Source organism: Mirounga leonina, unplaced genomic scaffold, assembly GCF_011800145.1.
Source record: "Mirounga leonina isolate KUSES-001 unplaced genomic scaffold, KU_Mleo_1.0 Mir_53, whole genome shotgun sequence".
In the NCBI taxonomy this organism is placed as follows: domain Eukaryota; kingdom Metazoa; phylum Chordata; class Mammalia; order Carnivora; family Phocidae; genus Mirounga; species Mirounga leonina.
In genome coordinates this window covers 53,816,072-53,843,053 of record NW_023270807.1, presented here as the reverse complement: position 1 = coordinate 53,843,053, position 26,982 = coordinate 53,816,072, and the positions used below count along the sequence as shown (strand labels likewise).

At 39.2% G+C, this 26,982-nt stretch overlaps 1 protein-coding gene across 1 annotated transcript in view; it reads left to right on the top strand.

Moving 5' to 3' along the window:
* The window catches only part of GPR63 (G protein-coupled receptor 63), a 104,711-nt gene that overhangs the window by 8,553 nt on the left and 69,176 nt on the right, over positions 1–26,982 (top strand). The window lies entirely within an intron of this gene.

Below are 26,982 nucleotides of genomic sequence, written 5' to 3'. Positions count from 1 at the left end.
TTTTTAAAAAATATTTAATGACTAGTGTGGTAGCAGACTGTTCAGTGTGAGCTGACCATCTGTGCAGATTGAATAACCACAATGTCTGGACATAAGGTTATTGTGAAGAAAAGGAAGGAGCAGGAGATAGGGTGGTTTTGAAGGAGAGAAGCTTTCCAGAGCATGAAGAGGGGAAGAGGAAAGAATTCCTGGAGATGAAAAGATTTGGCATTAAAAAGGTTAGGAGAGGAGGAACGTTAATTATTGGGTGGGCAGGAGGACTGAGGTCCAGAGAGCCGATAAGAGCCGCCCAAGTGGGTAGATGCGGCAAAGTTCTACGATAAACAGGGTTTCCATATCATTTATTCCCAAACTGGGACACTTGAAAGTGAAAAGGGCATCAGTTGCATTAGGACGGTAGGGATGATAGCATAAACTAGAATGTCTTAGATAAACTAGGAGGTGTGGTCATCCTAACCACAAAAGGCACTAACGAGGTCTTGAAGGGCATCTCACCATTAACCACTCAGGAATGGCACCTCTCATGGACATCTCCTCCATATCTACTTCATGCCCTTAAACACCCATAATCCCAAGAAAAAGAGGGTGGGGCCCTGGACAATTAGTGGTGGTGTGATTAGGAAGCTTCTGTACACATAACGAGGTATTGAACTGAAGCAGCTCTAAGCACCCTGAACTGGGGCCGTGCTCGAAGATAGTTTGTCGGGTACAAGTTGAAAATCTTTAAGAAATGAGCACATATAAAGGATTAAAGGAGCTTTATGCATCTTAAATAGCCATCACTCATTGCTTGATAGCTACTCTATCTTGTTTGTCCTGACAAAGACCAATCCATTAAACACTTTGAGAGAAGGAAGATCGGTTTATCTGGATACTCCATTTCTTCTGCTTTAGGAATAATAGGACTGAGTTACTTGTTAGGAGAAAAGGTGAAATATCAGAAGCACTTAGATCTAAATCCCCATATAAAAACGAAAGCTTTACATTCAGAACATTTGGGTCACTAATTCCGTGGTCTTTCTTTGCCATTGTTGGTGCTCCAACAGGAGAACTGTGTCTCGGGAACACAGGTGAGTACAGTCGTAGAAGACTAGCTTACCAGTTAGAAGAACAGAATCCTGAGCAAACAGGAGGTTCTGTGAGTTTTTACTGTGTTGGTGTAAAGTATATAGTAGGTAAATTGCTTCCCTTTTGCTTCCTATGGGGAAAAGAGCAACAGGTGGGTCATTATAAAGATGAATAATTTGGGAACAGGAATTTAGTCAAAATGGGATAAACCAGGACTTGGGAGTTGAGTAGTAATGCCTGACATGAAAGGAAATAGATCCCAGTGCACAGTCTTGATGAGCAGGAAGATTTCTCAGTTGTGCGAGGGAATATAACCTTTGGAAGAGTTCATCTAATTTTGAAAGAGGAAAACCACGACAGTGCTACCTGACTGACCATATAGTCTGCTTATGGATCCAAAGCGAGTGAGCTAATAAGAGGATGTAGGTGAAGTGAAGGATTGTTTACTGATAGCCAGACCTGGGAATAGAGGGGGCCACTGAGGAAAAAAATAAACAATGTTTTATGGATTTCTAAAATAAGCCTCAGGCCTTTCTCTTTTATTTCAGAAAGATAAGTATTGATTAAATTTAATACATGTATGTAATGATTTTGAGCAATTTTGCTATTTTAGTATAGTTTGAAACACCTATGTATGGGAAATATCATAGCCAAATTTTTCTTTAAATGTCTTCCTGCATTTTGAGGTAAGCATAATACAAATCGTGCAATAATTTAACTGAACTATGTAATGATGATTATTTTATTTTAGAATTATCTGTAATTTCCTTTCATTTTCCAATAATGATCATTACACAGTGGTGTATTTTTGTATAACATTTTCTTTTATTTCTTTTCAGTAGGTGGTATTCTGATTTCACATACAGGAGATGAGTATGCTGCTTTTTAATTACCCAAATAAAAAACAATACAAATGGGCTCCCACTTATTATTAAGATTGGTGTAGGGAAACCCTTGCATAGAATATTCAGCTCTTGTTAACTCTATTCATTGTTCCTTAGGCTGTTACCCATTCATTATTCAGTCATTTCTGTATTAGCCTTCCTGCTGGTACTGGTCTGCAACTGATGCTATTGGTTCAGATAAGGAGCTTAGAAATGGAAAATCTACTTAAAATTTGAAAGAAATGAGGGGAAGGGAGGGAGGGAGAGAGATAGGGGAAGGAAAAGGGAGAGAGGCAGAGAGAGAGAGAGAGATTATTTTTTGCTTTATAAATATCCCAGAAATACCACATCACCAAAGTAAAATGAGTACCTTTTCTCCTCTTAGGTTATTTTTTTTTATTACATCCTTTCCCTTTATTGCTAGCCCTGGTACTTCTGGAGGACTAGCAAAAGGTAAGATAAAAGACTTTTTGAAGGTCTAGATTTAAGAGATTTTAAAGCCTCAAAACAACATCCTTAATGAGGCCTTTAAATATTTAGGTTGCCACGTTCTATTTTTTTAAGAGACCCACTTTTAGGTAGGTCAAATGTGTGACCCACTTCTGAATGTAGATATAAGATTAATAGCACGTTTTTGTTTTTTTTTAAACATTCTCTGCTTGCTCGGGTAACTTATTAAGCAAAAAGAAGACATTTAAACTTTGCTTAATAGTTTTTTAAAAGTGGCCTTTCAAGTCATTTCCTCAAATCAATAATATTGCTAATTATTCAGTTACTTATTCATTCACCACAATTATTTATTGATCTGTCTACGATGTGCCAGGTACTATTCTAGAAGCTGGGGATGCAGCTGGGAAGATAAAGTCTCATGGAGCTTAAAGTTCCACAGTGTTGGCTGCTATTTCAGTTATCTGTTGCTATTGCACAGCAAACCATCTCAACACCTAGCAGCTTAAAACAATTCGTTACTATGTCTCATAGTTTGGCAGATTGTTGGAGCTTAGCTGGGCCGTTCTCCCTTGGGATCTCATGCAGTGGTGGCTGGGGCTGGTGTCATCTGAAGGCTAAACTGGGCTGGGCATTCAAGATGGCCCACTCCTATGGCAGGTAGCTGATGAAAGTTCAATTAAGACTGGATTAGAACATCCATAGGCAAGGTCTCCATGTGGCCTGGGCTTCCTGTAGCGCTGCAAGTGGTGGGGTTCCAAAAGCAAACCTGGCAGGACAAAGAAAGCAGAATTGTCAGAGCATCACTCCTTACTCCCTTTGTCAGAGCAGTCAAAGAGCCTGCCGCGATTCAAGGGTAGAGGACATACGTAGTCCACGCTTCCCTATGGGAAAAGTGTCAAAGAATTTCTTGCCATCTTTGCCCTTCCTGATATGATGCACTGCGCAGTGCATCATATCAGGAAGGGCTTGCTGCCAATCTGTCCCATTTTGATGGTGTTAACTTTGATAGCTAGGTGAAGGTGGCATCTGCCATTTTCTCTGTAAAATGACTGTTTCTTCCCTTTTAATTAATCAGATACTGACTAGGAAGGGGAATGAGAGGTACTAGAAGCATTCTCTGTCTTGACCTGGGTGGACAATGCATTAGTATATACATATGTACAAATACATACATTAAACTGTGCATTTCAAAATAAAGTATTTTACATATTTTAGTTTATTATACTTAATGCCTCAATAAAAAAAATTAAAAATCAAAGTTGCCATCTTCATCTTCCTTTCTTGCCCAGTTGTACTTTGGTTGGCTGGTTTGGCAGTGATTCCACTAGTCTCTCAATTACAAAGACAGCAAAACTCAGATACCTCAGGCTGTTCTCTAACTCACCCCCCACCCCACCCCACCCTCTTCAGCTGTCGGCCACAGTCATGACTCTCTGTAATTTGTTTTCCAACTGCATCCAGACTGATTTTTTCTTTAAAAATGCAAATGAGAAACTGTTGCTCCCCTGCTTTAAATTCATCCCATCAGCCCTAGGATAAAGTCCAAATTTATTAAATTATAAGGCGCTCCAAGTCTGCTTAATCTCTCCAAACTCATCTCTCACGACTTTCTCTGTGTGAACTCCAGCCTTTCCAATGAAGTTTCCTACTGATGTATGTATTTACCTATGACCCAAAGTGCAAAATAACACCTCAGTGGTTTACTGAACGGTAATTTAGTTCAATTCTGTTGAATGACTATTCCTAAGTATTAATTGAGTGCGATCACTGAGCTGGGTACAGAGGTAAGAGTCCTGGTAAGGAATCAACACAACCCTTGCTTCCTGTTCAGATAAGAGTACCCCACTACAGGGCAGAATTTTAATAAGTGCCCTTAGAAGGATAAACACAATGCAATGGGAGTTCAAAGAAGGGAGAGATGAGAACCTTCTGGAGCAGGGTTTATTTGCCTTAATTAATGCCATTGTCCTAAGGAGAAGGAAGCTGCCATTTATGGGGGGGGGGGGGAATCATATAAAAGTAATTAGTTCATCAAAGAATGAAGTTTCCAGAGAGCCCAGTCCCTCTGGCTCTAAGGTGTGTTTCGTGACTGCAGGCAGGTTTCCCACTCCCTGTGAACACACTTCCACTTTTCTTGAGAGGCTATTGAAAGCACTTGCCTTTTGTGTGGCTTTGATTTTCTTATGCTGGTAGATACTGTTTCTATTTTTAATTTCTCCTTGCAGAGCACGGCTGTGGCCGGTGCAGTTAGGCTGAGACTCTCACTGTGACACTCACTACGGGGCTTTTGTGCGGGACCAAACATGCTATCCAGAGAGAGAGAGAGTTCTTTCATGTTTGCGGAGAAGGTGTGACCTCTAGCAAAGTCCCAGATCTTCCTACTTCATTAGCTACCTAATGGCCCTTTTTTACTTAGTATTTATATTTATCTACATCCGAGTCCTTTGATTCCATAGCTGATATAGAAGAGCCGATTAGACTGGTTTGTTAGGACTCTGCCATAACAGAGTACCACAGACCTGGTAGCCTAAAGGACAGAAATTTTCTCAAAGTCCTGGTGTCTAGAAGTCTGAGATCAAAGTGTGAGCAGGGTTGTTTCTTCTGGGGCCTCTCTCCTTAGCTTAAAGATAGCTGCCTTTTCCCTGTGTCTTCACAAGCTCTTTCCTCTGTACCTGTCTGTGTCCCAATCTCCTCTTTTTATAAGAACACCAGCACATTGGATGGGGGCCCACCCTAATCTCCCTTAATCTTAATTGCCTCTTTGAATGCCCTTTCTCCAAATACGGTCACATTCTGAGGTGCTATGGGGTAGGACTTAGACACATGAATTTTGAGGGAACACAATTCAACCCATAACACCGACCTATGTCAGATTTTAGCTGCATATAATTATTTTTTAGGGACATAATTCAATCTTGGTGTCTTTTACATTGCATAAAATTCAATTTAGTTTATGCTGCCGTTTAGTCTTAACATTTCTGTTAATGATAACTGGGTGCAGTGCCCATTGAAACATCCTCTAGTGCTGGGTGGTATCTTAGGATAAGGTCCAACTCTTTTCGTTTTGCAGGTTCAGGTATGGTGTGTAAAGTCAAATCATTAAAAGCAGAGGGTAGAACTCAGGGTCTTGATTCCCTGATTCACCATGCAATGTTACACCCATCTTGTAACAGCTTAATTTCCTAAAAATTACCTGGAAATGCTACAAGATTTTAGAGTCTTTTGTCCTTAGAAATAAAATTAGTAGCAGGTCTAGTTTTAGCCTTATGGCTTCTAATTCAAAGCACTAAGACTTATCAGTGCTTTGAAAATATTCACAACCCATATGTAATACCTGTGATAATTTTTCATGAGTGAATTAGAGGTTATGGAGCATATGAACAAGGCACACCTGTGTTCAAATGTCAGCTTCTCCCACTGATTAACAAGTTACTTAAACATTCTCAGTTTCATCTCTCCACCATTGAAGTTCCCCCACTGCTTACTTACCTGTGAGAATATATCAAAATAACAAGAAATAAATATCTTCACGATCTTCACAATAGAAGAACAAAAGTCACATCATCATAGCAATGTACCATTTTAATACATTTCCCTACCATAACTGTGATAATGATTAAAAATACTGGTTTCTAGGCCTATGACAAATTTTTTTTCTTGCTATTATTTTCTTTACAGCTTTGTAAATTTGAATCCTTGTTACTTCACAAGTGTCCCCAGATTTATGAACTTTTACTACAATTTTGAGTTTTTTTCAGAATTTATAATACAGTTTATGAGTATAAAATAAGTGGTTTCACTGAGAGTTTAATCAATGAAAAGGAAAGAGAATTCTATAAAAGAATGTCAAATGATTTGGGGTAACATGAGAGATAGTAGGAGATGTAAGACATTGGAGAGAAGATTAATTTTTTTAGATTGATTTATTTAACGCGGGGAGACCACAAGTGGGGGGAGGAACAGAGGCAGAGGGAGAGAATCTCAAGCAGGCTCCATGCTGAGTGCAGAGCCTGACATGGGGCTCGATCCCATGACCCTGAGATCATGACCCAAGCTGAAACCAAGAGTCAGATGCTTAACCAACTGAGCCACCCAGGTGCCCTGAAAAGATTAATTCTTAAACATTTAACTTGATACACAGTGTAATATAGTCAGACTCCATCACTTGAGATTTTAGTCTTTGGCAGTACTAGATAGAAGCAGATCATTTAAATTAAAGTGATCTCTAAGAAGAAAGCAAGCAATAGTTATCTCAGCAAACTGTTAGTTTGAGGCAAGTATTGGTAACACATTTAACTTGTTCTGGAGAACAATTTGCTTTTAAAATCCAAAATTGCTTTAAAGACTTAGTATATTGCTATGTATTTGAGGAGATTATGCTTATTACAGATGCATGATTATCTCTCCAGTTGGACTTCTGTTTAAAACAGAAGGGTGTGTATGTTTACACACCTTTGCTTGTCCTGTGAACTTACAAAGCATAAAACTGTACTCCTTTAAAATTATTGTCAGTAGCATGGCTTCCACCTTTGTTACTTTGATGTGGGAGATTTCTATCTAACTCCGATGATGGTAAATTTTTATAAAATGAATAATCTGTGGGAAGCCCAAAAGTAAAACCTTTTATTCCTTTGTAGAGTACTATAAATGTATAAAGCACTGAGTTTGTAATGATAATGGTGATAATAATAATGGTATTTTTATCATAGTTTATAGTTGCTGTGTATATTATTTACTAGGCATAGTATGAGTACTTTACATTCTTTATTTCATTTTATCTTCACAATTACCCTATATGACAGCTTTTTTTAGTATCCTCAATTTCCAGGTGAGAAAACCTTAGAATGCTAAATACTTGCTTGACCTAAGATCATGTTGCTAGTCTGTGGGGGAGGGGCTGTCCCAGGAGCACTTTCTCCCCAGAGTCCAGGTCTTGACCACAGTGGTGGTGGGCTACCTCACCATCACCTCACCTGTATCCTACTTGTAATGTCCAGCACCTAACAAGCAAGACTCTTTAATTTTAAGGTCAGACACAAGTATAAGCATTGCCTAAGATTCCCAGGAAGGTAAATTTCAAAGGGCAGTGAAGTATCACAATGAATCTTACAGGCGTAGTGGTTACTGGGCTGGACGTAAAAGGAGAGGTAGGAATTCACCATGGAGGAAAGTTTAGTATGGAGAGAGGGAAGCACATTTGTCAAGGTTTAGAGGTGAGATAGAGAATATGGACATGGTCAGTTGTTTTACTCAGATTTGGGTCAATAGTTTGCCTTACATTCTTATATCCCACATCTCTCTGCCCCTTACCAAGGATTATGCCTTTGGTTTCTTTACTTTCACAGGTTTAGAGGACCTAGATTATCTTGTATTGCTAGAGCCTGTCTTACATCACATCCTATCCTGGGACTATGCAGTCTTGCTGTTTGCCTCATCTTTGATGAATCAATGCTGGCCTTCGAGGTGCACACAAATGGTTCTGCATAGTGTCCTTGTCATCACAAAGGATGTTGACAGAGGCTTTCAGATGCTAATTAATTAGACCTTCATACCTTGGGCATCTCAAGGGCTCAAGGAAGAAAGATCAGCTCCCTAAATGAGACTCCTCAAGACGGGTACCAAAAGTTCTCTCCTCTCTTAACAACTTATTATGTTTATTAAGGCACATGAGTTGTTCTGGTCATTGTAAGGGAGAGAAGACAGAGCCAGGAAGGGATAGTGAAAGGTTTTGCTTTGAGAACAAGGAAGGAGGCTCTACCATCTTTATCAAAGCTCATTCTCATTAAAGGTTCTTGGCTATCATGTTACTTGTATCTGTGATTTTCCATACATGTCTTCCATATATATTATTCCATATTTTTTTCCGTGTATAATAAATACACCTAAGAATCTTCGAAAATAAGAAAAGATCTGTGATACTTGTGCTTCTCATCTTCCATCTGACTAGCCTCTGCCATCACTTCAACCTCTGGACTTACAGGTATAGTCATGTCCTGAGCACAGTAGCGGTACATTATTCCCATTCTAGTCATCATTAACCGCATTGAGAATTTTCAAAGACATTTCTCCAGTTCTATTGCTAATGTAGTTGATTTTAACAATTAATTAATTGTTAATTAAAAATCAAATTGTTAATTAATTAAAACACAGTCAAGTAAATATTTGACCCTTACCATTCTGTAGGGCTTCACTACTGACTTCTACTTCAGGCAGAATTAATCTGTCCTAACAGTTAGGTCTCACACAGAGACCTAAGATGCCGGCAAACGTTCTCATATTTAACAGCTTTGACCGAGAGAGCTTTGAGTGGTCAGTCGGCATCGCAGACCTTTCCTGGGCTCCTCTCCTGCCAAGCAGATTGTGACAGCATGTGTTTTTAAACAGACACCGTATCAGTCTGACCTTGGAGGTTGTGCAGTGCCCTGCAAACAATATGGGAATGAAAGATGAAGAATGGCCTTCCCCCACACTGTCTCCTACATTAACTCAGGATGGGGGGGGGGGGCAGAGTTGCCCTAGATTTTGTTCCAGCCTCTTTGAAACATCAAAGAATGAAATAAAGCAACCAGACACCTCAGTATTAGAAAACTCTTTGTTCAAAAGGTGAAGGTGGAGCGGCAAGCTCAATCGTTTATCTCTTGAAAATGTTCCTTCCCCATTGTCAGTTAGGAGAGAGGAGGTCAGGTCTCTTTTTGAAAAGGAAAAAAGGAAGAGTTGGCAAGAATTTGAAGATGGTTTGAAGTGCATTTTCCCCTGGATTTTCAAGAATAGTATTTGCATATATAAATACTTTAACTTATTCTAAATGTGAAAGAGGAAAATCATCATTTCTGAGGAGGGGCGAGCTAGAGTTAAAAATACAATATGAAGGTTCCAAAATAATGCTAGTATCTGCAGCAGTTGATTTACTTTCACTGTTATGGCTGAGGGCAGAGAGAAAAGAGGTTAAGTTATTTTCCTCTGCTAGGGTTCAAACTCCTTTTCTTTCCCAGAAGTCTTTTTTTTCTTGCAAAATGTTTATTTTTTCAACGTAGTGTACAATTTAATGAATCATTTATTTTCATTCATCATTTTGTATACTTAGGACTTCATAAACATCTTGTTCTCAGAAGGATTCCAGAAGAAACTGAAGTCACACAGGCTTTTCTCCGCTTTACCTCAGAACAACACAATAATATCTTCTAGGTATTTCTATTTTTACCCTGTAATGAGAACACAATCTAAAATTGCACACAGCCCTGAGCTGTTACATTTCTGGTTCACTTTAACCTGAATAAGGCCTTCGGGTTTTCCTGAAATCAGATGCGTGTGATGCCTGTTTTCAAGGCAGTACATGGCTTGTTACCATCAGAATTCAATGTTTATTTCTCATTGTAATGAAAAAGGCTCTCTGGCTGTCCAACCAGCTGTAATTTTTCACCAGTTCTGAATAAACATTTCAACCCCTAACGAGTCATCGTTGGATTTGATGAAGGAAATGGAATTAGAGAGAGAGTAATTTACATCCATGCTGGCCACCCATTAAAGTTTTTCAACAAATGTGGGTGAAGCAAAAAGATGGCTGTGGTTTTCAAAATGTGGAGAAACAGTTGACAAGGATGCTGTTGACAAAGCAGATGTTACTGCTCTGTGAAATGTGCCATTCTGTGAACAACAACAACAACAACAACAACAACGGAACAGGCAAAGCTGCTGTCCTTGCTGGTGTGACTGGTGTGCAGACCTCCCGCTCCATGACAAGAAAACCTTCCATGGAGATGAGATTGGATTCCCAAGAGCAAGACCTGGCCTTCCATCCTAGGAGCTGACCCCACAGGATCTCTCCCTGCCGTACATTCCAGCATGCTCCCATCCTCCCATCCTCAAGACGGGAGTTCTGTTCTGGAAGGAAGGCAATCTGAGGCAGATGGCCTCTGTGTCAAAGAGGCCTGGGTCAGCTTCCCCTCTAACCTGTGTGGCACTCCCGGAATTGGGGCCCTCCTGGGCAAGTCAGACCATTTGGGGCAGAGACTCTTTTGCTGAGCATCAGTAAATTCACAACTCTCCCGGGTGTGCTAAGGAATTCTCTGTCATCCAACCACTACTGCCTGAGAAGTTGATCAAGGACAGGCGGCCTGAATCTCTCACAGCTCCCTTTTACCCCTAGAAACCACTGGATGCATTTTTCTCAGACAAGCAAGTGAACATTCACCATTTTAGCCAAAATGAGGCAAGTTGTACAACGTTAGCTTTTTAAGCTTTCCATGCTTTCAAAGCTCTGGACTTGATGCAAGAAAACGTCCTTCTTAGTACGAAATTGTATATTTGACTTAGTACGAAATTGTTATAGTGGAACGTTGGGAAAGGTCAAGGAGCCTCAGAATGATCAGTGATGGCATAGGTAAGTGGGCTCCCACAAAAAAGCGGGGAAGGGGAAGCTTGCAAATCCAGTCAGTCAGCAGAGACTGCAAAGTGCAAACCTTCTCAGCATTCAGCATTACTCCCTGGAGCAAGGCACGACACCGCACGTCTTCTGAGTCTCTGTTTTCCCCTGCAGCCTCCGTGCCCTCTCAGAGAAGAGACAATTACGCCTAATTTTATATTCACTGGCTGAATTTCTTTAAACCACTTTAAATATCACAGCAGCATCCTTAACCATAAACAGAAATGTTGTTCTGAACTGATTATTTAAATGGGTTTGTCACTTTCACAGACTGGAAATTGTTTAGGGGATTTTGTTTCCAAAAGAACTTTAGAAACTACTTAGCAAAGATCTTTTATTAAAGTGAGACAAGTGATAAAGAACCGAATCTTTCTAAAATTACAGATTATGAATCACCGGAAAAACTGATGGCATATGCATATCAAATCTGTGCTTGAAAACATCATATTGCCAGAAGGCTGTGACTGGAATGGAGAGTAGAAAAAAGATGCAAAACGTGATTGACGAATGTGTAACAATGATCACCTAGATCATTTTTGGCAGAAAAGCAGACCTGGTGACTATATATATATATATATATATATATTTTTTTTTTTTTTTTCCTGGTAACTATATTTTTGCTTCTCTACTAGACATTACCAACTTTAGATGCTGAAAAAAGGTACTTGTGTGATGGTTCCTAGCAAAAGAAAAATCAGAGTATTTTAAAAGATATTGACATGCATGTAAGCTGTTTGCTTACAATGGCAATGCCTTGTTTTAAAATAATGATGTTGGGTTTGTGACAGTTATTTGATTCTGATATCTGAGAGCATGATGACTATATATAATCTGCGAAAATGAGGGGCACCTGGGTGGCTTAGTTGGTTAAGCTCCTGCTTTCGGCTCAGGTCATGATGGGGTCCTGGGATCAAGCCCTGCATCACATCAGGCTCCCTGCTCAGCGGGAAGTCCGCTTCTCCCTCTCCCTCTGCCCCTCCCCCCTGCTCTATGTGCGCGCGTGCGCTCTCTCTCTCTCAAATAAAAAAATACATATATATAATCTAAGAAAATGAGAGAAAAATGTCTGTCCTCAAAGGTCCTGTGGGTGAGAGCAACAGATTGACCCTGTTGAGTTTTGCTCCTTCTCCTTCTTCCTCACCACCCTCCTCCTCTACTTCCCTCTACCCCTCCCCTCCCCCTCCTCCTCATTCTCATCTCCCTCCTTCCTCCTCCTCTTCTTCTTCCTCTCCTTCTCCTCCTCCTCCTCCTCCTCCTTCTTCTTCTATATTTTATAAAGCAAGGGGATTCTCTTTTAGGACCATCTCCAATATCCCACTTAATGCGTCTTCTTTGAGAAGTCATGACTGCACCAGGGAGCTCTATTGTAGGTATTATTTGTGCTTGTCCCTGTAGGGCAGAAAGAGTTCATGAAGTTAAAAAAAAAAAAAAAAGGAAAGAAAAAGAAAAACTATGTGTTTGAGTTTGAAATGTGGACTTTCCTTCTTTGAAAGCAGAATGGTCTTTTATTTTTCTGCATTTCCTCTAATATGGAGCAGAGAAAATGATGAGTAAATGATTTTGAATGAATGAACAATCACATTCAGACTGGAGCAGATTTCTGTACAGACAGAATCTAGTATGTATCATACCTAGAATTGATATGATACATCAAAAAAAATCAACTAAAAGTCTCCATTAAAAAATTTTTTTTTTTAATGGAGAAAGAATTGTTTTTCTCTCATAGGTCTTCACAATACAATCTTGTGGAAGGCTTCATAAGAAATGGCAAAGAGTTTACACTTGATGCATTAGCTCTGGAGAGTTACTGAAGGATTTAGAACATCCAAGAAACTTAATGAGAACGGTTGTGTCCATGACAGTTGGGGCTGGGAACTAGGGGACATGAGGAAGGATTCTGTTATGACTTCTCCAGGTGTTGCAGGAAGGAGAACTGGTCTTAGGTAGGGTCAGTAGAAATGGAAAAGGGATGGCTATGAGAGGTATTTTGAAAAATTATAAACTCCTTGAGAGCTGGAATTCTGTCTCACTTGTCTCTGTGCCTGCTCATGCAGGATAAGGGACTGTCAGGATCCAGTAGGCATATGTTGGTGTAAATTGAACTGTGTGACAAAATATAGCACATGAAGACTACATACAAAGCAATAATGCCTACAAGGCCTCTGGTGGGTTGTTTGGGGTGAAAATTCAGTTATATTTTGAAAAATGATTCTAAATAGGAAAACGGTGATATCCTTGAGAGAGACTTCTCTGGGGTGAGGGTCATAATCAAACACCAATTCCATACTTACTTATGGTGCCTTTGAGCTGTCCCCACACACAATTCCTTAATCCTTCTCTGAGCTCCAGGGACACTCGATTCACCAAAGTGTGTTGTTGCTCTTATCACATCGCATTACTATTAGTTCCCTCCTATTATAACTTCTTGAAGGTAGGGACCTAATCATGTTGTTTTTGAAAAAATTGAGGTATAATTGTCATTCAGTAAAATGCACACATTAGTGTACAGCTCAGTTACTGTCTACTTATGTATACACCCAGGTAGCCACTACCTAGATCAAGATGTAGAATAATTAAATCACCCCCAGAAAGTTCTCTTCTGCTCCATCTCAGTCAAAAGTCAGAAGTGTCTCGGCCCCCGCCCCAGGTAACCATGATTCTGACCTCTATGGTGTAGATGATTTTTGCCAGTTTCTGAATTTCATACAAATGGAAACATTCAGTGTGTATTCTAGTGCTTCACAAGAGGTTCATTTGTATCACTGTATTTATTGGTTGCTCTTTTTAATTGTTATTTATTTTTCCGAGGTATGAATATTTCACTTTCCTGTTGATGAATATTTGAGTTGTTTCTAGTTTTGAGCTCTTATGAATAAAGCTGATATTACATTCTGTGCATGTCTTTTTGGTGATACATGCACTTATTTCTCTTGGGGTATGGACCTGGGGGCAGAATTGCAGAGTTATAGGGTAAGCACATGTTTCACTTTATTAAAAAATGTCTAATCGGTGTCCAAAGTTGTTGTGGCATTTTACTCTCCCACTGTTAATGAGCCTTGCAGTTGGTCCACTGCCTTATACACTTGGTATGGCCGGTCGTCTAATTTTGGTCATTTGGGTGGGTACATAATGCAGGTTTAGTTTGTATTTCTCTGGTGAATAATGATGTTGAACACCTACCCCTTGGCTTATTTGGCCATTTGGATATCTTTTGTGAAGTGTCTCTTCAAGTGTTTTGCACATTTTAAAAATTGGATTGTTTGTCTTGTTAATTAATCACGTTACTTTTTTGGATTCCCAGCATTCAGAATAGTGATAATTAACAAATATTTTTATAGGTTTGTTGAATAAGACAATGAGAGTAAATAAAATTGGCTTTATTTGCAAATTGTTCTCTGTCACTGGCCACAGGAAATGGGTTGTGGAAGTAATTAGCTTCTATGATGCATTTAAATTTGTTGGTTTTTGAAAATATCAAGACATAAATTCTAAACACAGCTGGTTGTATTTGTGATAGAGCACTTGTAATTTTACATTAAATTTTGGTTCATTCATGCATGCATTTAAAGTACTCATCATCATAGTGTCTGGAAGCCCAGAAAGATTTTAGACCAGAATACAAATTGTAACATTACTTTCTGTTCTTTCATCATGTTAATAAGGTAGATTAGATACGATGTCCAAAATGTAGGATTTATTCCATTAGTTACATTTTTTATTTGATTTCTAGACTAGAAATGTGCTTTTAAATTCCTTAAAGATAAATAAGCTTTAAAAAATAGGAAAAAAAAATTTAAGTCCAGGTTTGAGTTTATTTTATGTTTTAGTAACTATTTTTTATTATAAAAGTAGAGGCCACTCCATTTTGAATATTTAGAAAATACGGTAATATAAAAAGAAAATAATCTTCATTTGACCAAATCCAGATTCCCACGCTGAACATCTGTCCTTCTTTCTGCGTTTTATACACATGCCTGTGGGTGTGTATATATATATCTACATATATGTGTACATCTGCGTGATCTATGTAGCTATATGTTTATTTTTATAGTTCCACTCAACTTTCTCTTACGGTAGATTATGGAAGCTCATTAGTATATTCGTAGAAAGAAGAAAGTTGGCTGTTTGAGGTCTCTGGTATCTTTTGCATAGCGTTTGCTTCATGTAGCAAGATTGAAAATGGGTACTTAGTAGTCCTTTTCCACTATCTGTGCTTCTTAGGATGGGAACTGTGTCCATCTTTCCTTCCCGCTAGCACCTAACATTATACCTTGTGCATGCGGCAGACACTCATCAAGTGTTTGCTAACCAGCCTCTAGAGGGCGGCTGGCTCTGTTAGACGCATCGCCGCTGCAGGGACAAGGCCAGATTCTGTCCACTAAGTCAGAGCAGGCTGTTCTATGTGGTCCCACTTAGATGAGTGTGGAAACTCCTGGTTTGCTTCTATGCCTGAGGCGTTGTAGATTCAGGAGCTCAACAGGATCCTTAAAGATCTTCTCATTTAATTCTGTCCATCCAGGCAGATGAATTGCTAAACTCTAGGACAGCCATGAAGTCTCTTGAAGCTTTTTAAAGATGGAGACTATTGAAATATTTCATCAAATGCAGTCTCTTCCAAACATTATTTTATGGGTAGACTTAATCAGTAATTTAAGTTATGTTTGAGATAGCTGAGTTTCAACTTTGACTTTTCTAATGTTAAAACAGATAATTATAGGGGTACCTGGGTGGCTCAGTCAGGTGGGCTTCTGGCTTTTAGGGTTCTGGGATAGAGCCCCATGTCGTCGGGCTCTGCACTCAGCGGGGAGTCTGCTTGAGGATTCTCTCTCTCCCTCTCCCTCTGCCCCCCCCTTCCCTCATGCAAGTGTGCGCTCTCTCTTTTTCAAATAAATAAATAAATAAATAAATAAATAAATAAATAAATCTTTAAAAAAAATAACCTCAGATAATTATATTCTGCGTTTAGGTGGTAAGAAGGAAATGATAGCAGAAATCAGTATGCTGAATTTTAAAGAGGTTTGTTCTCTAAATCGTGAATATACAAAGGTGTAGCCTTGTGAATTAATGTGACATATAGATTTAAAATATGAAAATTAAATATGATTTTATAAAATCTCACTTATCAAGAAATAAACCCAAAGGAAAACATAAGTATAATACAAATAGTTATCCCTGATTAGGGCATATTTTCCCTTAGACTAATAAATGCTTTGTGTATAAGGTACCTCCAAATATTATTTTCTTTTAGGATAAAGTAAGTTTATGTGGATCACTCATGGAAACTTTACATGAATGTACAATGGACTTTTTAAAAAAATTTCAAAAGGTTTAATTAATGCAAATAAAAATGGACCCAAACCCCAAACTTTCCTCTCAGGCAAAGGATGATACCAGGTGTGTGGAAGGATGCCTCCTCCTATATCCTTGTCTTCCCAGAGTTTTCAGTTGGCGGCAGTGGGCGGGAGGAGGGGACATCTAGACAAATCCTTTGATAGGCCAAGATGGCTCTGGAAGTTGAGTGTATAAGCTTTCTTAGTCTAAGAATTTTCTAGGTGCTATAATGTTCAGGCTGTGGGATATTTTTAGCAGCGGTGATACTGAGCACTGACCGCAGACACCCTGTAGTATAATGAATGCAAAGCCTGTGTATCACTGCTGGCCCCGGACAGGGTAAAAGGATTCTTCTTTCCCTTTTTCTGCACCCCTCCTTTCCATTAAGGTTTCACTCTTTAGTAGGAAGAATGAAGCTTCTAATTATGATCAGAGTGCATCAATTGTATTTTTGCAATTGATGATGGTTAGTAAGTAGGCAAATTTCTTTAGTCAGTACACCCAACATGGCACTGAAATCCTGCTATAAGTCTAGTTCTTCTTACACCTGAAATATCAATTTAACTGAGTCTAAGAAAACCCAAAACTTGGATGAGGTTAATGAATTTAAGTTCCTTGAGCAGTCAGTTTCATATCAAAGCACTTAGTGGGGTTAAAATAATTTCATATTATACATATCGCAACTTATTTCATGCTAAGTATAGAGCATTAAAATATAGTTTGTGCTTTATGTGAGTAAGAAGATGGAATCTTTATGTGGTTTACTCTTTTCAATGCATCCCTTTAAAAAAAGTGATAAAATAGATACATTCTACTATGAATCCCCAATGTTCCCTTCCTTATTAGACATCAGGTCTGTTGATCAGTGCTCAGGAGACCTTGTTGGCCCCACGTGTCTTTAAAATTGCCAATTAGCAGCCCTGCCCAGATGCAGCTTGTTACCAGCCACAAAGGAGGGATGTTATTTAAAAACAGGCAACTCTTTTCTTCCATGATTGGGCTAAATACATGCAAGTAGGGCTATAGGAAACAAAGGATGGCTTTGAAGTTGTTTAAATCCTTCTACAACTGAGAGCCATTGCCGCACATTTTCCTGTAGGCTTCAGGACCTCTCCTCTGAGTGCAAGCACCCTGGAGACAGGAGGCGTTGTTTTGCTTCACTCAGTGTAAACTGCTTTGAGACTCTCTGACATCATTAAGTCAAATTTTAGCCCAGACATTTTGTTCAGACCTAAACTCTGAATGACACTTGTTCGGTTGATTAAGAGGGAAGTACAATATCTGGGAACTGCTCATAATGTGATACAAATGCCAAAGGGTTCAACTTGAACTTGAGATACTTTTGTATCTCTCAGCTCTCATTGTTTTACATTCTGATGTAAAGATTTTATTTTTTTTCTCCTTCTGACACACTTCGGCCTGGTTAATAATGCCTCAGGTCTGGGGCATGTTTGCTTGAGAAGTATGGTATTCTTTTTCTCCTACTATTTCCTCCCACTTCAACTTCCCACCTTGCATCTTCTGTCCCCAAAGAAGTATTTGCCTTTTCATTTGTAATCTTTCGTGGTTTATTATTTTAATACTGTGAGTCTGAGTATGAACCTACAAAAAGTTATCATCTGAAGAAAATAATACTGGACCAAATTTATAAAAGATACAGAAATCTAGATAAATTCATTTAAAACAAGTATTATATCCTTAATGCTGTGGGGATAAGCCCTAACCACTGCCTTTAAGTATAATAGAACTAACAGTATCAATAATAGCAGTGTTAATATTTATTGCAATCTTATTTTATGGCAGACATTGTGTAAGGTATTTTACATTCATAATCTTTTTTTTTAAAGATTTTATTTATTTGTCAGAGAGAGAGAACAAGTGGGGGGGGCAGATAGAGGGAGAAGCAGGCTCTCTGCTGAACAAGGAGCCCAACATGGGATTCGATCCCAGAACCTGGGATCATGACCTGAGCTGAAGGCAGATGCTTAACTGACTGAGCCACCCAGGTTGTCCCCATTCATAATCTTTTTTTTTTTAATATTTTATTTATTTATTTGAGAGACTGAGTGAGTGAGAGAGAGCACAGGAGCAGGGGCAGAGGAAGAGGGAGAGGGAGAGGCCAGCTCCCCTGCTGAGCAGGGAGCCCAACATGGGTCTTGATCCCAGGACCCTGGGATCATGACCTGAGCCAAAGGCAGATGCTTAACTGACTGAGCCACTTCCCCCCATTCATAATCTTCTAAGATAATTTCAACGGTCCCCACATTCCAAATGAAGAAATTGAGGCCCAGAGAGGTTAAGTAATTCCTCTAGGATCACACAGGTCAAATGGGATCCAGGTAGGACAAAGATTTGGATTGAATCTGTCTGACTCAAAGGTGACGTACCTGCACAACGTGTTAAAATACCTGTGCAAGGTATTGGTGATGGGATGTTCAGGTGTGCAGAGAAATGTAAGAAAAGAGAAAATAATTCAAGACTTGGGTGGTCAGGAAAAGTTTTGCAGAAAAGGTGAACACTCTTAGAAGTGGTAAGTTGGAAATGTGAAGAAAAGGAGCCTGGGAGAGCTCTTGAGGGAGGACTCACACCCTCTGCAAATCTGTGCAGCCCATGCCATGTCGAGCCTATAAGTCCTCAGGGTCTCCATGTTTGCCAATAGCATCAGGCAGCCTATGGACGGCAAAAATGGTGTTCTGTTCACTGTGCCTCCCATAGGCCTCCTGGGTACAAAACGCAGTGGATTTGGTCAGCATTATACCATTGACGGAACTTTTGGGAAAATGTCAGCATTAGTTTCAATTAGGGAATCTTATAATTTGTCAGAAACTTTATGGTTTCCTTATCATTTCAAGAAAATTGTCTTATTTTGGTCCTATCAAAGTAGAATGGGCATTATTATCCTCCTTTAGTAGTGAAAAAAGTAAAGCTCAGAAAGGCTTTATAAGAATAGCATCATACTATATTCTTTATTGCATCTTTCTTTTTCCCTTGACAGTATCATTAGCATATTCTTACATGATTAGATATTCTTTTACACCATAATTTTAAATAGTTATGTACCCATGTGCAAAGCAGCATTGTTTATATTTGCAGAAATTTTGGGAACAACTTATACATTCATAAATTACAGATCAGGTAGAACATGGTACATTTATAGATAGAAATACCCCAGAGCCATAAAAAGGATCAAAATGTGTTATCAGAGAATGCTTTCCAGAATATATTTTGAGTAAAGACATCAGATTATGAAATAGTATGAACCCATTTAGTCAATGTGAGTATAGATTTATTTAATCTAACAGGCTGACAATATTTAATGGTTGAAATTCATTCTAATTTATTTAGTAAGCATATTTTTTTCACTAATCTTTCTTTTCATCCTAGGCAGGCAAATTGCCTACCCAAGGAGATGAAGATTGCTCTGGAAAACATCCCTATGGGGCTGGGAAAGAAGTTCAGGGCTGAAGGGTTTGTTGTGATTTAAGAGAGAGAGAGAGCCCCTTTTCTCTGCAGATGTATAATTTATCTCTTGAATGTCTCCTATATTTTCCATTGGATTGGTATTTCTTAAGTCTTAATGTATTGTGTTTATGCTAAATGTTTATTTGCTGACAAGATCAGTTTTAAACAATGACATGGAAATTTAGGTCATTTAAAATAGATATTTCGATGTTAGTAGTTGGGAACCAAAGATGTTTATTTTATAAAGTTATTTTTATTTCCGAAGCAATTAAGATGTACTTTTATGTTTGAAAGTCCATTTTTTCTCTTGAATGAGTAGCCTTTTGGAGGTACTTACAGCCTAAAAATCTGCTAAAATTATGGATTGAATTTAATTCTTAAGGGGTACTTCTTGAATTCTTCAGGACTATTTCAAGTTCTCAGATCGCTTCAACTAGAAAGACTTTTAATGATCACCATTGAAATGTTTACAGCTAAATTTAAATTTAGTTCTTTGTACTGAAATGTCTTAAACAACATTCCAAATTAATAAAGAGAAAACAATATTTTCCTATAACTTTATGCTTTTAAGTTTACTGTCCAAAACAGATAAAACCAAAATAAAGAAAAAGAGCATTCCCTCACAAACTTATCCTCCAACATCTCTATCTGCTTTCATTTTTATCTGTTCTCTTTAAGTTTTCATCTATGTATAACAGAAATTTAAAATTTGTAGTATAACATAAAAATATTTATTTTTATTATTAATAGAAATTAAGTTTTACATTTCATGACCAAGCTGCAAATCTTTATAAACATCAGTTTCTTTTCTGGTGCTATGTTTTCCATACCAAGATTTCTTGGATTCTCTCCAAACTCCTTTTCTGGTCTGTTTTCTCACTGAATTTATGTGTCCCATGGCCTCATCACTTATGAAATTATTTTCTCATTCATTCCATAAAGTAAAAGGCAGGAGAGCTCCCAAATTTTGAATGTGTTGGCTTTTTGAATGACTAAGGGGATGGGAGCTTCCTCTTTTTCAATACCGTAATTCTAGCTTTACCAAATTTCCATTTTTAAAACATGCTATTTATAGTCTTTTAAGCCTAAAATATTTGATACTAGATGAAATTGAAATTTTTGTAGGCTATCAGCACAGGAGATCCATCTTAGTTAAGAAAAGGAGGAAAAAAAGTAACAGGTTTGTGCCCAGTAGATGCTTGGCTGTAGGACTGGCTAATGAGTCCCCGGACCCAGGATGACTTGGTGAAGAGGATGCTTCAGCCTGTCTTTCATGGTTACAAGAAATTGTGGCCACTAAAGACCTTGTAGAGGAGGAAAACTTTTCCCTTCTTCTTTTCTAGGTTCTTTGGCTGGCATAATAATTAAACTGACATAAAACAGCTTAATGGGAGAAAAATTTAATTTCGTATGTATGGGAACTCATAAAAAATTATGAGACTCAAAGAAGAGACTAAAGCAGGCAGCTGGTATACCTTTTAGACAAGGAATAAATTCGTGAATAATTGACAAGACAAAGGGGTTTGGATTTGCGGGTAATAAATTAGTGAAGCAGTAACAAGGGTTGTTTACACAGCCTTCTCTGCCCTAAATTTCCTTATCTCTGGTGATAAGGATGTTTCTCCACCTCCAGGTACAGGGAGGGTAACTTCCACCTGGGAGATTTATTTCCTGTTTTCAGAGGACAAAGGAGGTCAGAGTGTCCTTCTTTAACGAACTATTTCTTAAGCAACTTTAATTCAAAATAATTGATATGCCAAAGTGACATATTTTGGGGTGGCATATTCTGTTCACCTTCAGACTGATGCCAAGATGTTTATTTCTCTAAAATACAATGACCTTGGAAGCAGGGCAAGAGTCACTGTTTCTTTATATGATGGCCCTGCATGTAATTCAGATATTAACTCTTAACCAGATTTGTACCTCAAAGCAACTTGGGAAAGACGATTTTTAGTTTTAAAATCCAGATTTACAAATTTTTTCCATGTTGTCAAACTTTAAATTTTCCTTATGTATGTAAAAGTTCCATTGATTTTTGTGAGATAAGTTGCAGCAATATTTAGAATCAGTAAGAGTTTAGAATTTGCCACGCACTTATCTAAGGGATTTTTGTTTCATTCCTTTGATCCTCCTGTGAATTAGGCATTATTATTGTTATTGGTTCCACTTTAATGAAGACATGACTATTGCACAGAAAGTTTAGTAACTTGCCCTGCTTACGAGGAGGAGCCAGGAAGATGAAGCAGGTGGTCTGGTTCCAGAGCCTATGGACCTAGCGGTCAGCTACAGCAGCCTCCCAACATGCAACACGGCAAGAATGAGAGACTTGTTTGCTAGCTGAGAAGTCTGTTCTTGTTGTGGAAGCCATCGTTGCATGAATAGGAAATAGGTGATGTTGGAAACATCTATGTTAATTTTGAACGTTTCAGAGAAGGTATTTAAGTTTCAAATTATTTGTGAACTATAGCAAAGCCTTCCCTATTTTGTAACCTCACGTAGGATGCAAAAGAACTGCTTGGATGTAATACTTTAAGAGAAATGGGGACACTCTCCGGGTTTGGGTGGAAGCCCTTTCAGGCTACATTTTAACCTCGGTTCTGGATCATGCCCTCAGTCTCTTCACACACTAGCACCACTCTCATCTTCTCTTTCAACATAAAGCTTGTCTTCCCTCTGTTCTCTTCTAATGAATGATCAAGAGATAATGTATCTTCATTTTCATGCTAAACATCAACACTTATGCTTCTGTAGGCCAGCTAGAGGTCAGTCCAAGCAGAGCTCAGTAGGATATATAAGGTAAATTTATTTATTTATTTATTTATTTTTAATTTTTTTAATTAACATATAATGTATTATTTGTTTCAGGAGTATAGGTCTGTGATTCATCGGTCTTACACAATTCACAGTGCTCACCATAGTACTTACCCTCCCCAGTGTTCATCACCCAGCCACCCCATCCCTCCCACCCCCCTCCACTCCAGCAACCCTCATTTTGTTTCCTGAGATTAATAGTTTAATGGTTTGTCTCCCTCTCTGGTTTCTTCTTGTTTCATCTTTCCCTCCCTTCCCCTATGATCCTCTGTCTTGTTTCTCAAATTCCTCATATCAGTGAGATCATATGATACTTGTTTTTCCCTGATTGACTTATTTCACTTAGCATAATACCCTCTAGTTCCATCCACATCATTGCAAATGGCTGCATAATATTCCATTGTATATAGATACCACATCTTCTTTATCCATTCATCTGTTGATAGACATCTAGGCTCTTTCCACAGTTTGGCTATTGTGGACATTGCTGCTATAAACATCGGGGAGCACATACCCCTTCGGATCCCTACATTTATATCTTTGGGGTAAATACCCAGTAGTGCAATTGCTGGGTCATAGGGTAGCTCTATTTTCAACTTTTTGAGGAACGTCCATTCTGTTTTCCAGAGTGGCTACACCAGCTTGCATTCCCACCAACAGTGTAGGAGGGTTCCCCTTTCTCCGCATCCTCACCAACATCTGTCGTTTCCTGACTCGTTAATTTTAACCATTCTGACTGGTGTGAGGTGGTATCTCATTGAGGTTTTGATTTGGATTTCCCTGATGCCGAATGATGTTGAGCACTTTTTCATGTGTCTGTTGGCCATTTGGATGTCTTCTTTGCAGAAATGTCTGTTCATGTCTTCTGCCCATTTCTTGATTGGATTATTCGTTCTTTGGGTGTTGAGTCTGGTAAGTTCTTTATAAATTTTGGATACTAGCCCTTTATCTGATATGTCATTTACAGATATCTTCTCCCATTTTGTCAGTTGCCTTTTGGTTTTGTTGAATGTTTCCTTTGCTGTGCAAAAGTTTTTTTATCTAGATGAAGTCCCAATAGTTCATTTTTGCCCTTGCTTCCCTTGCTTTCAGCGATGTTTCTAGGAAGAAGTTGCTGAGGCCTAGGTGGAAGAGGTTGCTGCCTGTGTTCTCAAGGATTTTGAGGTGGTAAATTTAAATTCCAGGCCCCTAAGCAAATTTCAGATTTAGAGGTGATTGTGTGAAAGAAACAAAGAGAGGCTGGAAACACAATAGTTGAATATGAGGAAGAAACATAATCCTCTGTAACATGTTGCCCAGAGCCCACCAGGCTGTAACTTCCTGCTCCAGGCATCTTCCTCCTCCCCCTCCTCCTCACCTGGCTACAGCTGGAGGAAGGATGCTTGCTTTTAATGGAGAGTTGGCTTCCTTTTGATTCAGCTGTTTGGATTCCTTGAACTAAATCAGAGGTGCCAATCAAAGCTCTACCCTATCCTCTCTGGTTAGGATCCTTTCACTTCAGTATGGCCTTTAATAATGGTGAAATAAGTCATCTCTGTTTAAGCCACAGTGGAGTTGGCTTGAGCAAAGCTGGACTGTTTGCTTAAAAGCGGGTATGGGTGGGAGAAACAAATCTGAGCCTACTGCTGCTGCATTTGAGGTTTTGTTTGTTTTTTTTAGTTTAGTTTTTTTTAATTAATTAATTTTTAAAAAAGATTTTATTTATTTATTTGAGAGAGAGAGAGCATGAGTGGAGGGGAGAGGCAGAGGGAGTGGGAGAAGCAGGCTCCCTGCTGAGCACAGAGCCCTACTAGGGGCTCAATCCCAAGGTCCCGGGATCATGACCTGAGCCAAAGGCAGATACTTAACCGACGGAGCCACCCAGGTGCCCCTGGTTTTTTAGTTTTTATTTTAAAAATCTTAACAGGTGAAAAAATGGAACAAATTATTTAAGATTCCAAATTTGGATTCTAGTTTGGTTTAATAAACCAAATGCTTCTGACTAATGTGGAAATTAAGCAAGAATCTTTAAAAATAGCCAGTGAAAGTTTGCTCATAAAAACAATAACAACAGCAAAAGCAGGAAACTGCTCTTCTCTATAAGTAGGGGCTGCTCCATGAATGGAAAAGGGAAAATCCCAGGGAAGTAGTATCAAGAGGGAAGAAACCAGCAGGTGCAGTGGCAAAGCCCAGAAGAGAATGAGATTCATGTGTGCTCACTGATTCTTGGCTTCTGCCCTGCCCTTGAGTTGGTTTCTGTCATTCACAGCTAAAATTGTCTTCACTAATATTATAAATAATATGAAAAGCTAGAAAGCCTTAAAAATGTAATTCATGACATACTTTCTGTAGAGAGAAGTGTATTGGAAACACTCAGATGCCAAGATCTGATTTGTCCGTCTGTCAAGGTTGAACAATGAATGTCCTCATGGGTTTGAAAGAGTTGCTACTATAGCATTTCTCAGGCCAGTCCTCCACACCCAGAGAGGAATGACAGTAATCTTTTCTTTTTTAAGATTTTTACACTTTATTTACTTGAGAGAGAGCATGAGCCAGCGGGGATGCGGGGCGGGGACAGCAGGAGAGAGAGAAGCAGACTCCCCGCTGAGCAGGGAGCCCAACATGGGGGCTCGATCCCAGGACCCCGGGAGCATGACCTGAGCCGAAGGCAGATGGTTAACTGACTGAGCCACCCGGGCGCCCCTGGAATGAAAGTAATCTAATAGTAGGAAGAAGTCACAGAGTTACTGCAGGAAGGCACGATCCCATCAGGATGAAAGAAAGTGCTTGCCTCCCTTAACCCATTGTTACCTTTGACTCAGGGAGTTGATCATTTGCATGTAACAGAATATTGGGGCATTTTAGGAAGGCCTCGTGGAACAGGATAATGACAGGAAGATGTCATCCCTACTAGACTTCTTATCCTGACAGCCCCTCCCAACTCTGTAAGATGCTCAAAAGAAACTAGAATTAGTGAATGGAAGCACAGAGAAATCAATAATTTAGAATAACTTGAAAAAAAAAAAACAAGGTTTATTTACACTGGTAAAATATAAAGGAATATCTCTTCTCGAAGTTGCTTCAACGGGTAAACAGAGAAGAGGTATGAAGGTGTGTGTACCTCCGGCCCCTGAAACTGATATGAGGAAGGAAAAAGAATGAGTGGTTGAAAATAATATGGAACTGCTGTAGATGGATTGTGAGGTGCATAAGAATATGTGACTTGAGGAAATAAATATGGAGAGGGTGGGATGTGAATGTCCTGACTTGTTCAATTTAGACACTGCATACATAATATTGTTTTGTTTTCTCTTTGATGCCCTAGAAATAAAAATTGAAAATTTCCTTCAGTATCCAGGAGAGTTTAAAGAGTCAATCCTTTCTGCCATCAAGGAAGGAAAAACTAGTTTTAAGATTTTAAGATTTCGTCTCTGGGCATAATGGACCTTCACAGCTCATTGTGAAAATACAAGAGGAAGGACAGGGTCTGGGGAAGGAAGCAGAGTGGCACATAGAAGCTGAGACAAGAAGGAACTTCTTCAGCCTGGACTGAGGTTCCCTGGGAATAGAGAGGAGAAGGGGCTCAGTATCTGGAGTCTCTGGCTCCTGGCATGGCTGCCAGGTGAGCCTATGGAGGTGAGCTCCTCAGTAACAGAATTGCCAGCCTCCTGGAAGATGCCCACTTCCTACTGCAGGCAAGCAAGTGAAGAGATTAAGAGATGACATCAGGCTTGATTAATGAAGATGCCTGCAGCAACCGTTGACCAAAGGGCTACCAGAGGTCTTCTTTCCGCAGATACCATGAATGTCTTCTGGGTTCTGATGAAGCTCTGGGATGGGATTAGTAGTCCCAAATGAATGACCCAAGTAGAATTGATCTCCACTGAGATAGGCCCTATGGCGAACATGGATTGAATTCATGAAAATTAAGTGATATTTCCTTCATGCTTGAGGCCGTGGACTGGGTTTCTTTTTCTTTTCTTCTTTCTTTCTTTCTTTTTTTTAAGATTTCATTTATTTATTTGACAGAGAGAGACACAGCGAGAGAGGGAACACAAGCAGGGGGAGTGGGAGAGGGAGAAACAGGCTCCCCACTGAGCAGGGAGCCCGATGTGGGGCTCCATCCCAGGACCCTGGGATCATAACCTGAGCAGAATGCAGACGCTTAACGACTGAGCCACCCAGACGCCCCGTGGACTGGGTTTCTTACAGCTATGTAGTTTTACCCAGTATTGGCTTTTGCCCAAACACTAACAATGCATCTGGGCTTGTTTTCTGTGAAGGTAATTCAGGTGTATCCTTCTCCATGAAGGGTACATATTTTTTCCTTTTGTGACTCAACATCTGCGCCTTTTTTTTTAGCAGAAATGCTAAAAATGAATAAGATTATCCTAGATTTAGGAGGTTCCTAGATTTAGGAGGGAAGTACTTCCTACCCATCAGCCTTTAATTCTGCTTTAAAAGGATTAGTCTTTATATATGATGAGGATTTATTTGGATAGGGTCAAGCTTCAGTGCATGGGTCACAAACTTCACGTATCTCTCCTTCTAAGTCTACTGGATATAGGCAACTCA